This window comes from Patella vulgata, chromosome 7 (assembly GCF_932274485.2).
Source record: "Patella vulgata chromosome 7, xgPatVulg1.2, whole genome shotgun sequence".
Lineage (NCBI taxonomy): Eukaryota > Metazoa > Mollusca > Gastropoda > Patellidae > Patella > Patella vulgata.
This window is the reverse complement of record NC_065885.2, coordinates 30,270,413-30,288,337: the sequence shown is the minus strand read 5'-3', so window position 1 is coordinate 30,288,337 and position 17,925 is coordinate 30,270,413. Positions and strand designations below refer to the sequence as shown.

At 35.3% G+C, this 17,925-nt stretch overlaps 1 long non-coding RNA gene across 1 annotated transcript in view; it reads left to right on the top strand.

Annotated features, from left to right (window-relative positions):
- Window positions 1-10,195: 10,195 nt before the first annotated feature.
- The window catches only part of LOC126826901 (uncharacterized), a 44,056-nt gene continuing 36,326 nt past the window's right edge, over window positions 10,196-17,925 (top strand). Inside the window, exons 1-2 of the long non-coding RNA XR_008788783.1 lie at window positions 10,196-10,549; window positions 11,381-11,986. This is a non-coding gene — a long non-coding RNA (uncharacterized LOC126826901). The remainder of the gene's footprint in view (window positions 10,550-11,380; window positions 11,987-17,925) is intronic.

The following is a 17,925-nucleotide window of genomic DNA, read 5'->3' as shown; positions in this document are numbered from 1 at the left end:
GCACCATCACTCGAACTGAACAGGGATTCAGATTTTGAAGTACCACTCTCCATCCTGAGCATAACACAACAGGCTATCACAACATGTGAGTCTATGTAGATCAAAGCGCAACAGAGAAATTGCACCACTACGTTGTAAGCACAACAGGGATTCTGATTTTGAAGTACCACTCTCCATTTGCCATCTTGTGCCCCAGACCAGCAAAAAATGTCAATGCATATAACACGCACTCATTCAGCATCTAAATTACTTTTTATTTCTCTAAAGCAGCATGGTTAATGATTGACTGAAAAATACAATAATACAACAATAAATATCTGTTATAAACATAACTAATATGGCAGGTAGGGTGTACCTGTAAAGCCTTCTATTGGAATTCAAAACGTAGCCTAGATAGGCCTAGCTCCTCACTGAGTGAGAAACATTAATTTACCACTTGCAGTAAGACCTAAATAGCTGTTTGGCGGTCAGTTTGCCATTCATGCCTTAGCCTAGATAGGCAAAGATCTGCACCGAGTGAGAAACGTTACTATGGCACTTGCAGTAAGATACAAATAATGCATAATAATATAAAAGGTAACAACAGTGTGCGCAAAACCAAACATTTTAACGAGATCACGACTTTGGGCATTGCTGCACCAAAAACCCTAAAACGCTGTGGCGAGCATCGCAGACTTGACTTACATAAAACTGGCTGTTTTGGGGAACGTAGCTGACCTTAAAGCAATATAGGGTGTGAGCCCTAGTTTGCACTGTTTCTCACCATTTTGTATGCTGATCTGGGCTCCAAGAACTCTACTAACAAATTTTAGGTCATGGCGACTTTCTAAGCAAACACAAGAGCCCCGATAATCAAGACTTAAATATAACTAAACAAATTACATGTACATTAAATTTAGACTGGACAATCATGCATCTGTTACACAAGCCCACACATAAAATTGGTTTCGTACAAATTTCGCACTTAAAAAGTATTGCGAACTACATATGTGGAACGAAATAAGAATTTGCGTCTTACACTACCCGGAAGCGTTTTTTGAGTCAGTTTACTTCAAAAAGGCTGTTCTGTCTCTTAGGTAGCTTTTAACATGCTTACAGAGTGGCTTCAGTATAATATCGACGGATTTGCTCAAAAGTTGGGTTAGACTTTGTGGGCCTCCCACGACTATTGGCCGGAATGTTAGATCTTCCGGTCGCTCGATATAAATATCTTCAGAATTTGGATTTCTCACCTGTGTCTGTATTAGCTTACTTTTGTGTACTTTGGGTAACCCATAAAAGTATGCTGTTTTGGACTCGTGGATTGTGAGATATTCTTTTTCTTTCAGAATGTTGTTGCGGTAGAAACTAGTGTTCATTTAGACACTAGCACCACCCTTGTCCGCTTGTTTTATAACAATTTCTGCGTTATTTTTTAATTGATTAGGTCCCGTTTTTACTTCTGTACTAATTTTTTTAGTAGTTTTTGGCTTGTGTATAGGGGCGTTTTCAACATTGTTGCAGAAATCTTTGCGGTGTTGATTTCTACCTTTTCTCGGTTTGAAAGTGGATTTATAGCGGGCAATACTACCATCCTGTGTTTGGTATTCCCTGTCATCTTCATCAGTAAACATCTCTGCTAGTCTGACTTTGCGAGTGAACGTTTGCAATTCTGATCGTATTAGATCATCATTTTCATCCGGTGTTGGGGTGAATTTTAATCCTTTCAGTAGCACTTTTGTTTGATTATCTGATAGGTTTAACGATGACGGGTTTATACTCGTTGGATCTAATTGGTTTTGATATCTGGACTGTCGGTAGCCCCTTCCTTTGTTTTGGCCTCGGTATAAAAAAGAATCATTTTTGTTGATCTTTCTTTAAATTGTTGAAACCTTTTCCACGGTTTTCTTTTTGCCATGTATGTACCTGTTACCTTTTGCACATTTTTGTGGTGTGCTTTTATTTCGAGTTGATTGTTTCTTCCTCGGAGATTCAGATATCGGCCGCGTGCTCTTTGTTTTTTCTTCTTTATATTTAGTGGACTGAGCATTTGATGATTTTTTTTAACCCTTTCGCTTGGTGATGGCTTTGGGTTAGGTTTGGTTTTTCATTCCTAGGCGTCGATGTGCAAAATGTCTGTCCCACGCTTTGAAACAAACTGATCAACTGATATGGGAAAGAATATCCGGAGTTTGAATAGACAGTGTAGGTTTGTAAATACCGAACTTGCTGAGCTTTTTCGTATGAATATTATATTAAATTTTATACAGGTGTATTCAAAATAGTGACATATAGGTCCACTGGGCCGGGTGTCGGTTGATTTTTTAAGCCTTATTTGTATACCACGTCACTGAAATAAACAACCTAACTACTACTACGAATCCATGGTTTTACGAAATGCCAGCGACGTTAACGCAGGCAAAGAATATATGCAGCTTTCTGGCTTCTAGAATACAACATTGACTGAAGTGTTGGCCGCTTTTGTTAACCTCTTTTAGGAGAGAGAGCAAACTGGAGTTAGTAGCCACTTACGATTAACACATTGTATATTTTTTTATTTCTGTTGTACGCAGGTATACCTTTTTGTAACACAAAATCGGATAATAATGTGTATATATTGTGGTTGCTGAGCGCTGAATATCGATAGGATTCCTCCGGTCATAAAATGTAATGATTCACATCACATCATCTGTAGCCTCTATCGCGTTAACACGGTTTTCGGAAAAGATTCTCTCACAACCCCAAATGCTTCCTATCAATTGTTAAAAACTCTAGGCTTTATCGTGTTAAAAAGTCAATTATTGATGGACGGATGAACATGCCTGGCGACACCATACGCTCAGTACTGACATGTTAGCGTGTAGAAAGAAAGAGCAAAGACAAACTTATAGGAAAACGGGTTAGTTTCCCATTTAATAGACAGATTGTTAGAAGATATTTCGTTATGTTTTGGTTTAGCTGCCTTCTAACACGTGCATAAAAAGAGTCACTATGCGTTAACCTTTGGACGCGTTGTTGCTTTAAGGCTAAGCTCCCTTAGAAGGCCACAGATACCGCTCTCAAAATGTTAACAAGAATTTATCCATTCATTTACAATCACATGGCATTCCCAATGACTGGTTCAGCAGAACCAAGCGAATGAACTTAATGTGAATGCAATACAGAAATTTGGAAATAAAGAAATTCGATCAATAATGAAATTACCAAACAGAAGTAAAAACTCTTATTGATGTTCGATAAACTGTATCCGATAATGAACTATATTCTCCATGTTAACAACGAGATGAATTTATTTAAGCTTTATTGAATAAATAGTGTTATAAGAAAAGATTAACGGTTTAAAGCAAAACTGACTTTACTGGTGGGTGATGGGGGAATATTAGCCATGCTAATTTATGATATAGAAGTACCAAAAATATTATCAACAAATTGAAGATCCTATAAATCGTCAATACAGTGTGTCTTTAAATGGGCTATATTCCCCATTTCAATTACCATCGTGCGATTTAAAGCCAAGCTTACTTTTTTTGTTGAGGGTGATATTTTAGAGGTGTAAATTCTTACTTCGGATATAACAGACTTCGAATGATTCTTTAATATACCGGAATATAAATATACATATATCGTCATACAGTACTGACAGGTCAGTTACTATACTTAGTAAGGGATCCTAACTAGTGACTGCTTCAATGTACAAATTTTGTAATATTTAAGGATAATGTTCTGTTGGTTTCTTCTGGTCTGAATTGCCTAAAGAATTTTCCTGATTTTCTTCTGGTGTTGGTTCACGGCTATCTTCCGTATTGAGTCCAAATTTACACGATGTCTATTATTGCTGAGATGTTCTGCCACTGCTGATTGGTTGTATGTTCTTTAATTCTTTTATCTAACGGGCGTTAGGTCTCCCCTATATACTATTTCTTATAGGAGCAGGCTATTTCATATATGCAACACTTATTGTTGACATAACAATGGAATTACTGATGTAACAGAGTTTATCAGTTTCAATAGACAGACTTTTTAGGGTTTCACACTGCGTAGCTTGTGTGAAACACTATTGTTTTTGTTAAAATTCTTCTTATTATTATTCTTCTTCTTATTATTATTATTTTTTTTCCAATTTGATTGTATCTCAGAAACTACTTGTCGGATTGATTCGATGTCTTCGGTTTTACTGGAAAAGTGGGTGTGACTTAGAGATTAAAGCTATTTCGAACATTCTGCGACAATGCGAAATGTCCGAAATCGTCGATTTTTGAAATATTGCCGTAATATTAACAATAATCGTCGGATTTTAACATTTGATACATTTTGACGTAGCCAGAGACAAGGCACATAGCCATGGTTCTTTAGATTTTTGATTTTCCACGAATCGTCGGAGATATTAGGCGCGAAATTTTGAAAATTTAAATTTTTACAAAAAACTTTTTTATTTATGAATATTTGAATGTGGTATTTTACCCAGGGTTAAAGAGTCATCTGATATGACCAAAAATTGCACCATTTTTTGTCATCGTAATCTTTCTTGGCCGCCATTGGCTAATTCAGTTTTTCAGTCCTGGATTAATTATTTATTGCTCGATTTGTATAAAACAAAGTTCATATGCTCCGTGATCCAAAATGTCATTTTTTTTGTTACCGGTAAAGTTACCTTTCGGCAACGGAAGTGACGTAAATTTAGCAAAAACTACAATTTTGACAGTTCGGTACCACTATTTGAAAGCAAATATTATTTTTTTCAAATCTTGTATGACTGAAAGTGTGTCCTGTAAAGGCGCAGAAAACATCGGGCTCAGTTTTTTTAATTTCCATTTCGTTTTCGGGTCATTTTGATTTAAAGGTGAAAAAAGGTGAAAAAATGAGCTATTTACAACCCATTCAGGCTTTTCATATTTTAAAATATTTCTTCGCAACTTTCATAAACTTGTAGCATTAATCCATACGAAGAGAATCTATCTCAAAATTAGTTTGTAATATGAGCAGGAAATGGTCAATTTTGCATGAGTCACTTTTTACGCTATTGTGTCTGTAAAAGAGTCAATTATTATTGGATTTTCCTAAAAGTGACACCATTTGATGCGTAATGTCAATTGTGACTAGTTCAACTCAATTTAACATTTTCCATGTCACCGGAAATGACGAAATTTGGGCAAAAACTGTATTTATAGCCTTAGAAACAAATAATTTATTGAAATGAGTCGTATTTGTTGTTTGTTTAAAATTTTGATATTTTATTCTAATCAACTAATAGAATGAACCCATACGATCATATAGATATCACAAAATGGTTTCTAACTTGTTCAGTTGCGGAGAAATAGGCAATTTTCAACAGGTCACTTTTCGAGGTTGTTTGTCAATAAAAGTGTCAATTATTATTCGATTTTCATGAAATTTTCACTATGTGATACCTAATGCCATTTACGATTTCATACAAGTAATTTAAGATTTTCATTATCACCGGAAGTAACGTCATTTTTGCAAAAACTGTATTTTTAGCCTTCAAAACAGATATTTTATTCAAATGAGTCTGAGTTGTTATGTTTTTAAAATTATGATATTTTTTTCCAATCAACAAATAGAATGAACCCATACGATCATACAGATACCAGAAAATTGTTTCTAACTTGTACGGTTGCAGAGAAATAGATGGTGTTCTACAAGTCACTTTTTAAGGTTTTTGGTCTATAAAAGTGGCAATTATAATATTTCTTCGCAACTTTCATAAACTTGTAGCAATAATCCATACGAAGAGAATGTATGTGAAAATTAGTTTGTAATATGAGCAGTCGCCGAGAAATGGGCAATTTTGCATGAGTCACTTTTTACGCTAGTTTGCCTGTAAAAGAGTCAATTATTATTGGATTTTCATAAAAGTGCAATGACACCATCTGATACGTAATGTCACTTTTAACTAGGTCAAACTAATTTAACATTTTCAATGTCACCTGAAATGACGTGATTTGGACAAAAACTGTATTTATAGCCTTCAAAACCAATAATTTAGTAAAATGAGTCGTATTTGTTATTTTTTTTAAATTTTGATATTTGATTCCAATCAACTAATAGAATGAACTCATACGATCATATAGATATCACAAAATGGTTTCTAACTTGTTCTGTTGCGGAGAAATAGATGATTTTCAACAAGTAACTTTTCAAGGTTTTTGGTCCATAAAAGTGTCAAATATTATTCGATTTTCAAAATATTTTCAGTGTGTGATACCTAATGCCGTTTACGATTTTATACAAGTAATTAAAAACTTTCATTATCACCGGAAGTAACGTCATTTTGTCAAAAACTGTATTTTTAGCCTTCAAAACAGATCTTTTATTCAAATGAGTCTGATTTGTAATGTTTTTAATATTATGATATTTGATTCCAATCAAAAAATAGATTGAACCCATACGATCATACATATACAACAAAATGGTTTCTAACTTGTACGGTTGCAGAGAAATAGACGATTTTCTACAAGTCACTTTTCAAGGTTTTTGGTCTATAAAAGTGGCAATTATTATTCGATTTACATAAAATTTTCACCATGTGATGCCTTATTCTATTTCTGATTTCATAAAACTAATTTAACATTTGCATTACCACCGGAAGTAATGTAATTTTGTCAGGACCACTTACATGTAACAAATGTATACAATGAATTGGTATTGCTGGATTTGGTTGATTCTGCGTACATTTTATTTGATGTGTGCAATGCTTATATGGAAACCTGTTTAATGGTTTCATCGGTACCGGAAGTGACATATGTTCAAGGGTAACGGGGCACCGGTGAAACCCGTCATTACTGCATCGCAGTTTTAGTTTTTTGGGGTTTTTTTTTGTTTCCAATTAGATCGTTCTTGACATATCGAACATCCGGTCTGTTCTATTTGAAAACTCAAACACTTCACAAACATATCCAGACATTAATATTGTATTGTGCTTCCTGCCGTATTTGTCAGGCGGAAACCTGTTTTATTCAATCGTATAAGCCTGATATATCAAAATAGGTTATTTTTTTTCTGATCTTCGGATGTTTATATCATCTTCCGTTTTAGATACCTTACGAACTCACCGAAGTTACTATTCAACAATTATAGCTTGTGTTGAACCAGTACTATTGAGAAATTCTAAAACAATTTTTTAAATCATTAAGAAAAAGAAAAGGAGTTGGACGTATATCTTGATAAAAAAACGGGTACACAAAATAGGCGAATGAATGTTTGTGTTAGTACGGTCGATGTACACATTGAGCATGTTATCGACGCCGAAAGATGCGACGCCGAACGATGCGACGGCACACATAGTTCAAAACTGCACGTGATCTTGTACATAGTTAAACCAGATTGACGCTGTATCCCTACACATTCAGAAAGGTGACATTTGATTAACAGAATGGATGGAAATGAAATGAAAATGAAATGGGGTTTAACGTCCTACTATTCTGCTCCTAACCTAGGCTAATGAAGACGGGCATACGCCATACAGTGTGCTATGAGGGAAATTTTGCCCGGACAGCGGCACTACGGCCTACTCTTATATCGAATTCCAACTGCCAAGGGATCTTTTACGTGCACGCCAATGTATACACGGGACCTCGGTTTTTCGTCCCATCCGAACGACTAAACAGCTTTCCTTGTCAGCCCATCCGAACGACTAAACAGCTTTCCTTGTCAGCCCCTCCGTCCTGCATCACTGACAAGGGAGAACCACGCCGGAAAATCTGGATGAACTTTCTCGGCCAATGCAGGGATCGAACACCCAACCTCCAGGCTAGCGAGCTAGCGTCTTACCCACTTAGCCACGTGATCCCCGGATGGAACTACATGTATTACAACGTTATTTGTCTGACTCAATATTCGAATTCCATTCATTAACTTTTAAAATATAAAGATTTTTTTCTGAAAGAATTTATTTCTAAAATGTCAAATCGATTACTTTATTGGGCACAGATTATGAAAAAATACTACTACATTAATACACTGAGTTATTCTATATGACGTCGGATAACATTCATCTTCCTGGCAGGACGACATTATGTTATTAAATGTAATTTGCTGTCATATGAAGATGGGCAGCATTAATAGACATCCAGTTGTACACTTGATAGTAATTTGTAGTTTTAGATTTCTTACGAGCGGGAGAATGTTATGCTCCAAAACATGTCACAGTCGTCAACAATTAGACGTTATTTGAAATATAATTATAGTTTATACCAGGGGTGACCAATCCAATTCTAGTAAACGTACGTTTTTCCATGATTAAAATCACAAAAACAATATCGTCGGTTTTTCAGTGGTCGGGGTTAAAATAACTCGGAGCAGCAGGGGGTTCTTCAAATGTTGCTAATCAAAAATCCATCTTTCCTAGTTGGGTTCATTGAACCAAGTTTTAAGTGAAAACAGATTAATATGAAAGAAGATAACATTCCCTAAAATGGATGCGCCCAAACTAATAAAAACCGCTATGTGTAGGCTACTGTCTTACTTTATAGTCCAGTGGCTGAAGGGGGGGGGGGGGCACCCGATCTGTGAATTTATGAGACCAAGGTTTTTGAGGGGGCAATAATCATTTGGTTCAAAGTTGACCTTAAAAGTGGCTTCTCGTTAGCCTTTTCGTTTAGTACCAATTTCGTCATTTAACAAATTCAATTATAATGGTACTTTTCAAGAGATCTGGAAATGTAATTTAAAAAACAGTTAACAAGAGACATGTTTAGATATATATTATGTCCTTCGTTTGACGTAGGAATTAGAGGGAAATTATTTTCATAATGTTGCAAGAGTGTTTCCATAGTTGTGTATGGGCTTCCGTAGATTACGTGTAAACGGGTGTAAATGCAGATGCATTGAGCTGTGTGAGTCACTTCAGACGACACTAGTCAACACTGATTTTGATCACAACTCTGTTTTACCACATCGTGTCTTCCGATGATAGTATGGATCAGGACCAGCCTTCAGATTTTGTTACTTTAACAGACATTCTACATCAATTGAAGTCTCAGAAGAGGGATTTGAAAGATTTTTTACGCTCTAGATTAGATACAGAAATCTCTGCTTTGAAGAATGAAGTAACCGGGACATCTAGCAGTGTGAAAAAAATTGAAAGAAAATAAGGAACATGTATTGAGAAGCAACGGTAACAAAGATCAGTTTACTTATAATTCAGATCTTTCAGAAAATCTGACCCAAGCTTTATGGGCTATTAATGTAAATAAACATGATTATGCTAAAGAATTTTTAAAAGATTGCATAGAGAAGATAAATAAACGTACAAAGTTAATAAAAATTGCAGACTAGTCTGAAGGGGGGTTGGAAACTGTAAAGATTTATGAGGCCCATCCTTTAGCAGATGGTGACAAGAAGATTAATCGTGCAGAGGCGAAAGCTATTAAAAAGAAGAAAGAAAGAATCTCTAAACAAAAATTCAAAAGGTCATCTTATAACCCATCTTTTTCTTTTCGAGTTTCTTCATCAGGTACAAGGTCAACTGGTGGGGGACAAAATTATTCATTTCGTCCCTTTAAAAAAATAATGGCGCCTGTTTTTCCTGTGGGGAATTCAACCATTTTAGAAGAGACTGTCCCAGCAAAGTTCAACATGAAGATTTTGTAAAGGATGAGTATTTTAATATTTTGACTAACGAAGGAGAAGATAAAACCAATTTTACACATGATTTTTATGAATATGAAAGTGGTTCCTCTGAAATCTATGTAAAGGGAAGATTAGTTAAAAATTTAGATTTTTGGAGGGCTATTGGGTCTTCTGAGTATGTCTGTGAATGTATTAAATACGGGTACAAAATTCCTTTCTCTTCAGATCCGGGGGTTATTTACAAAATAATTTTGGGTTTTCATGGAAGTTTCATAATGAAATAAGATATTTTAAATTTACAGTGTTACCATTTGGCCTTAGCAGCGCTCCTTTCATTTTTACAAAAATAACCCGACCGTTGATTGCTAAATGGCGAGGGGAAGGAAAACAAGGTTTAATGTATTTAGATGATGGTTTAGGTGCTCATAGTTGTAGAGAAACTTTACTTGTGCAAGCCACAGAGGTAAAAAAATGATTTGATAAGTTCAGGATTTGTCCCGAAAGTTAGTAAATCATGTTGGGATCCTGTACAGAACTTAACGTTTCTTGGTATTATCATAGATACGAAGCATGTTTTTTTGCAAGTCCCTGAACGACGTATTAATAAGTTGACTAAATGTTTAAATGAAGCGAAAGATTTAGCTTTAAAAAATAGAAGAATACATGTAAAATTTCTAGCCAGTATTGTGGGACAAAATATTTCCTTGTCGATTATTTTAGATAATTTAACGCAAATTATGTCTCGTTTTATGAGTCAAACAATAGCTTCCGCGTATTCCTGGAATGCGCGATTGGTGATATAACTCCAGACGTTTTTCAGGAGCCTGAATTTTGGACTTTAAACGTATAAACTACAACCTTCTTAAAATGGTGTACAGTGATGCCAGTAATTCTGGTTACGGTGGTTATTGTTTAGAAACACCAGCGGGTATTTCACATGGTATGTGGACAAAAAAGGAAAGCGAAAAGAGTTCCATATGGCGTGAGTTATCAGCGGTTTTAAGGGTATTAAAATCTATCGGTTAATTGTAAGGGGACATCGAATCAAGTGGTTTACCGATAATCAGAATGTGGTTAAAATAATCGAGAAAGGGAGAATGATTTGTGATTTGCATGGTATTGCTTTAATCATATCTCAATTTTTAATACAAAATCATTGGAAATGGACTGGGTTCCGAGGCGAGAAAATGGAAGGGCAGATTTTTTGTCTCGTTTGATTGATTATGATGACTGGGGTATTGCTAGTTCAATATTTAATGATTTAAACAGGAAGTGGGGACCGCATTCGATAGACTGGTTTGCCTCATCTCATAATGCGAAATTAACAAAATTTTATTCCAAATTTTGGAATCCAGGATCTTTCGGCATTGATGCTTTTACAACGAATTGGTCTGAATTTAGAGGGTGGTTTGTACCGCCAATATATATCTGATAGAACGTGTTTTAAAACACATGGCACTCTGTCGTGCTTATGGGACGTTAATTGTACCTTTTTTGGTACTCGGGGCGATTTTGGCCTCTGTTGTGTCCAAGTGGGGACGAATTTATATTTGCTGTCAAAAGTTATATTGTATTATCTGGTGATAGAAAGGGTTTTACACCTAACACATCTGGCAAATGGATTTTTGGAAATGTGGATTTAGCTTTCCAAATGCTTGCTTTGGATTTGGATTTCAGATTATGAATGTCTTTAAGGACATAGCCGTTTTTAGGCTGAAGGGTCTTGAGAATACTTGTTCGATTGAATGAATTAAAAGTGCCAAGACAATTTTGTTATTATATTTCTTTGATTTTATAAATCTGTTTTTTTCAGACTTATGGGAAAGAGAATACAGATTTACCTTCACAGATTACTGATCAGTTATGTTCAATTCCTAATTTATTAGATGGTTCCAGGGCACATAACACTTCGATGAAGTACCATAGAGGTTACATTAAATGGAAAAGATGGACTGTGTGCAATGATATTCGTTTGAAGCTACCTGTTAATCCTCTTGTATTTTCGTTATATTTGGCTTATATGGTTGATAATAATGTGTCAGTGCATAGTCTTAATGAGGCTTTCTTTGGAATGCGATGGATTCACAATCTAATGAGTAAACGTTCTCCTACAGAGCATATGATGGTAAAGTACGTGTTTGAAGGCGCTAAACGTAAATTAATTAAGCCTACTAAGAAGAAGGAAGTCCTTACTGTAATCAGCTTAATCGAATGTATGATTTGCATTTTGATCAGAACAATTTGTATAAATGAGAATTATTGTTATTAGTTTATAATGTTTTGCGGGATTTTTTCGTATTTCGGAGGTGTTGAATTTATGTCGTTCTGCTATTGTAATATATCCTACTTATATGTCGATTTTCGTCGAGAAGTCTAAGACTGACGTTTATAGAGATGGGGCGTGGGTTGTTATTTCTAGGTAAGTCCTATAATTAATCTTTTGTTGTTTTTAGAATGCCCTAATACAGCCCCTGAATCTAATTGCTATATATTTCGAAGTTTATATAATTCTAAAGGGGGATAATTTATACACGTATAAGGGAGCAATTTATTGAATCTTTTAAACCGATTGTCGACGATATTAAAAGTTTTGGTTTACATAGTTTGCGTGCTGGTGGTGCGTCACCTGCAGCTAACGCTGATATTCCTGATAGGCTTTTTAAAAGGCACGGGCGGTGGAAGTCGGAATCGGCTAAGGATGGCTATGTTAAAGATGAATTAAATAGTCGTTTATCTGCATATAACCTTTTGATATGCTCCAGATACCCATTCACATTGTAAATCTTCTTTCCAGCCATGCATGCATCGTAGGGTCATCTTGTTCGATCATTGGTTTTGCAACCCCTACCCCACCTCCCCACAAATCAAAACAGTTGTCCAGGGGCATCATATACACTTATTTAGAGATGAAGAGTCCTGGAAATTTAAGTGTTATTAATATATAACATGATCATTTATGTCAACATGACCACATTTCAATTCAGAAAAAAATGCTCTATTTTAATGAACATAATCGTCACAAGACATGTTTATTTTCATTGACAATACAAACTTTTATTGTTTTTTTTTATAATTATAATTCTTTTAACACCAACTAGTGTCACGTTCGACAAAATTTTGTTGAGAAATACTATATGAATATATAATAATACAGTGGTGATTTAAAAGAAGAGCGACGCTATTACCCTAATAATAATATAATGAATGCCCATTATTAGTATAGCGCCTAAACTCCACAAAATTTAATATTGTGCTCTTCGCGCGCAAATTTCTTTAATGACGTACATTGGCGAAGGTTAATAGGTAATGAGTTCTACCTGATGTTGTCATCCTGTAACTTGGCATGATCAGTTAATCGACAGGTTTCGATCGCAGATTTTTACGATATTTAGGAGCGGTGCCATCTACACATATAAAAGTTAGTGTAAGGAGTTTAAAAGCTATTCGGGCAGAAAATGTGTGAGCCAATGGAGATCCTTTAGAATGAGTGTGTTGTGGCTGGATCTAGGTGATTTGGTCAGCATCCTGGCAGTATAGTTGTGAAGGCTTTGTAGGCGCTGAAGTTGGCATTGTGGATGACCTACAAGATGGCTTTTGCAGTAGTCGAGACGGGAAAGAATTAATGATCTGTGGAATAAAAGATAAATTACTGTCTAGTAAAACGCCAAGGCTTTAAAACTAATGAATTTGACTGTATAGTATTATTTCTGAGCTGCATGGAAAATGATTTTAGTTGAGATAATCTATTTTTAGGGCCAAACAAGATGGATTCCGTTATGTCATAATTAAGCTTTCATATTACATATGAAAGCTTATTGTTTCTGTTAAGATTATTATTGTTATTTTTTTTTTGTGTTTTGTCCACAAATCGGATTTCTCAGAATCTAACCATAGGATCGTTCTGAAACTTTTACCTATCCCCCCAAAAATGGGTGGTGGCTGTTGATTAAATATATTTTCAAAACGTTTTACGAATCCGAAATCACCGAATTTTACGAAGGAATGCATTTGACCTACAATGCTGTAACTCTGTGACTATTTGACCTATTTTACTAATTCTTTTTTCTTTGAGTATCTTGAAACATTTACTTCAAATCTGCAATTTCGGATTTTGGCATTTCGAAAATTCGTCGCTGTCATTTCGAACCGGAAGTTATTACCAATTTGACAACTTCTTTAATAGTTGTGCGATTTTCGTGAAATTTAGAATGTTAGTAGATCTTCAATGATGTCCTTGGAAATTTTCTAAATTATCTCCCCTTGGGGAAATTAAGGATCAAAGTTTTCAAAAAAATCGTCGAAATATAGGTCAGAATGACCTAAAAAAAAAATTCGATACTAGACAAGTAATTACTGATTCGTACACAAAATATGGAGTTTGTCGATCGAACCGGAAGTGCCACCATCTTTAAACGTGAAAAATCAAAAAGGCTTTTTTGCTATTTTACTTACAGACTCGGGCGTCATATTTTCGGAATCCTGGAAGGAATACCTAAAAATCTATCGGATCAGAATTTTGATTTGGGTCACGTGATGGTCACCATTTTGAATTGAAAATGAAAAATAGAAGCAATTTGAAGGGCCGGGACTTTGGAACACAAGAACTCTCCTTCTAATTAAGCTAGAATGTTCAAACTTGGTGTAGGCGTTCACTAGGTCAATGTCATGATTGAGTTCAAAGATGAGCATTTTTTGCCTAGGGTAAGCAGAGATAAGCAAGCTGATTTGTTGATTCTTTAGGGCACGATGACATTGGTTATAATGAATGGAGGGCGATGAAACTCTTGTCAATCGAGAGGCTAATAGCTGGCCTGTTGTGTGAAATCATTGTATCATTTTTTATTCGAATTTCTCCTTTGATGTTTTCCGTGCCGACAAGGTTGTTTTCGAGTTTAGCTGGATTTGACTTCGCGCATGCGCTACGCTGGAACCAAAGGTACCATGAGTACTAAATTCCGGCGAGCAACTTTTCACGTTGGTACCTAGGTACCCTGAAAATTTCAAGGTGATACCTGCATTCGTTCAAGTCGTTTGTTCTTGTCACCTGCCTTTCGTCGTTTTTTTTCTAAGTCAATTTACGGCTTCCATGAGGGGAAAAAAGTGGAATTTCGCCGTGACACCGGCACCGATTGTCCGAAAACCATGAAATTTGGACACAATACGTCCATTACCACCCCGGACTCTGTGCCTTACCCCCATTTTGATCCCATTAAAAAAAAAGAGTTTTAGCAAAAAAACGATTTTCGGAATTTAATATTGGTTTTAACCCTGTACCCAGACAAGATATAGATATTATTATAATCCCTATGAAATATTTTAATTATTTACTGCTATAATATGAATTATCACTTATTCCCCGTTAAATAAATATCGGTCACCGGGTGCAGCTGTACAACTTCAAGGACCCTGGCTTCAAGTCAATTTACGGCTTCCATGAGGGGAAAAAAGTGGAATTTCGCCGTGACACCGGCACCGATTGTCCGAAAACCATGAAATTTGGACACAATACGCCCATTACCACCCGGACTCTGTGCCTTACTCCCATTTTGATCCGATTAAAAAAAAAAAAGTTTTAGCAAAAAAACGATTTTCGGAATTTAATATTGGTTTTAATTAATTTTGAAATTGCAAATGCAAAGAGATTTTATCGCCTCTTCCGTATGTGATAGGTACTGGTACTATACACATTATCCTTAAAAGACAATTTTTTAAAATGACCGTAACGATGTATCGACACTAGAAACCGAAATCGCCTATTTTGACCTTTTTGGACTGCTGAGGCATCATTCCGGTGGTCCAAATCTCTGGAATTTCTAGCGGTTGGCTGCGCCGCGATGATATTTATCACATACTAAATTGAGAAAAATCCTCAGATATCAAGAACAATAAAAATTCGATAAAATACGGCAATTTTTTAAGCAAAAAACCTTTGATTGTTGGGGGCGGGTTTTGAATTTATTTTGAACGTTCTCGGAATCCAACACTCTTCTATTTTTAATATGTGATAGCTAGAATCCCAAGGTACATTCTGTGCATATTTGAAGGCAATCGGAGCACAGGAACGTTGCCTGGGCAGAGCAAATCAAAGGCTTCTTCGTCTTATGACCTTAAACACTGCGTATAAATTTAAAGTCAATCGGATATTAACAGCAAAAGGGGGGCGACGACAATATACGACCACATTTCAATGTGGGCCTATAAAAAGTAAATCATTGCCAATAGAAAAGACCCACCTTTCCCCCAACAACAACCATGTAATGCACTAGCTATAATGGGGATTTTTCTGGAACACAGAGAAATGGGTCTTTTAAAATGTTCACAAGTGTATCACAAGGAGGGTTTGCTTCTTCTCTATGGGACACCCGATACCACTTCTCAACGAGGAATTCAGTCACACAGCCAACACCATTTTGTATGTTTGTGTAATCTTTATTCAGTATAAATCAAGTAATACAAATAAAAAAATACTTGGATTGATGAAAACATAATTTTTGAGAGTTATTCATACATGTAGCATAATTGTTCTTATTTAAAAAATGTACATGATTACATGTTTGTCATAAACAACATTAAATAAACAATCATGTTTCTTCACGATAACAGTAACAGTATAACAATTGTATGAAATATATTTTCCTTTATTTTTGTTTATTTTTAGAAAGGCCACTTCCTTGGTTTAAAATATATCATAAATTGTAGTTATCTAACATATACTTCCATGTATGTTTATCTAACAGATTACCACGTCGCCTTATCTAACAGAGAGTAAATGGTATACAATATCAAATTATAATCTACCAGCATTACTTGTTTCAGTAATTTAATCGTGTGTTACTCTTGTATTTAAGTGAGAAGAGTGAATAAACTATCATGGGTTGAAACAAATATATTGGAGTAGAAATAAACATTGTATATTGGTTTGCAAATAAATAATTGGTACAGATAATGCAATGTCATACAACATACTTTTTGGATTCGGTACAAATACAACCTTTTTATCATCAATGAAAATAATGTGATTTCAAAGTAACGATGAATAAAAAAACATTGCTTATATAAAGTACATGTAATTGGGTTCATTTAATTCACTTTGTATCTATAATATACATGTAGTATTAAACAATAAATATATTGATTAATGCCAATTCTATACAAATCTCATAGTTGTATTCATGTTTTCTTTACCATAACAAGAAACAGTACAACAGATTTAGTAACAATATATTCCTTTCTACATCCGTCAGAGTGGTTGATGATTCATAGATTCTAATAACCCCTTTTGAAGTTTATATGAAAGCTTTGATATCTGCTATGCAGATCTAGTTTAGGTTTATGTTTGTGATTGCCAAAGAAAGTTAATCAGTCGCTTGTTGATCATCTCCGATTTTGAAGGACTTGACAGCTGTGTATCACCAGATCATGTTAATAATGACCGAGCTGTCTTGTATACATAGTGAACAACACGGGGCCCATAACAGAACCCTGCGACATACCGAAGAGTCCGATGTAGAGCAATGCGCAACAACAGACTGCTGTCTAAAGAAAAGATATGACTGAAACCATTTTAGAGCACTGTCTTCGATCCCGAACTCTGATTGAAGTCTAAGAGAAAACTATTATCAATGGTGTCGAATACAGTAGATACATCTTAATATCATTCAAGACTTTGTTAAGGGTTGTTTCGGTACCATGATTGCAGTTCGTAGAAAAGACTGTCGATTACTAAATGTTCAAACAATCTAATTTTAACAGTTTTCTTTGGAACTTCGGAGGGGGAAGAAACTATAGACTATAAAACCTGGCTTTTTAAAAAGTGGTTTAACAACAGCTGATTTGAAAATAGTTGGAACAAGCTGAGATTAATGATTCTTGTTACTGTTGGCAATGATATGCGATAAACAAGTGTGTTGGTAAAGGATTCACAAACAGTTTTGAAGACTTGATGATTTCCGAAATCTCAGATTCTGAGAATTCCTCGAAAGTATTCAGAACTGACCCATCATAATTAAAACTCGGGAAATAAATGTCGCATGTATTAGGCTTTTTAAATGTTATCTTGAATATTAATATTTTTTTCTCGGTAATATTCACTTAATTTGCTTGCCAGACTCAAGTAACCAGAATCGCAATAGGAGGTATAACATCAGTTGACCTTCCCATCAATGAGACCATAAATGAATATAAGAACGCGTCCGCGAGAGGACTATGCAAAAATTAAAAAAGAAACGAAAAAAAAAACCAACAAAAAAACCCCGATAACCCTGGGGACCCCAAGTTAACAAGTCACGCGATGCAGTGAAAAATCTTTTAATGACAACTTCCGAAATTGTTGTTTTTGTTCAAAATTTGCCATATTTC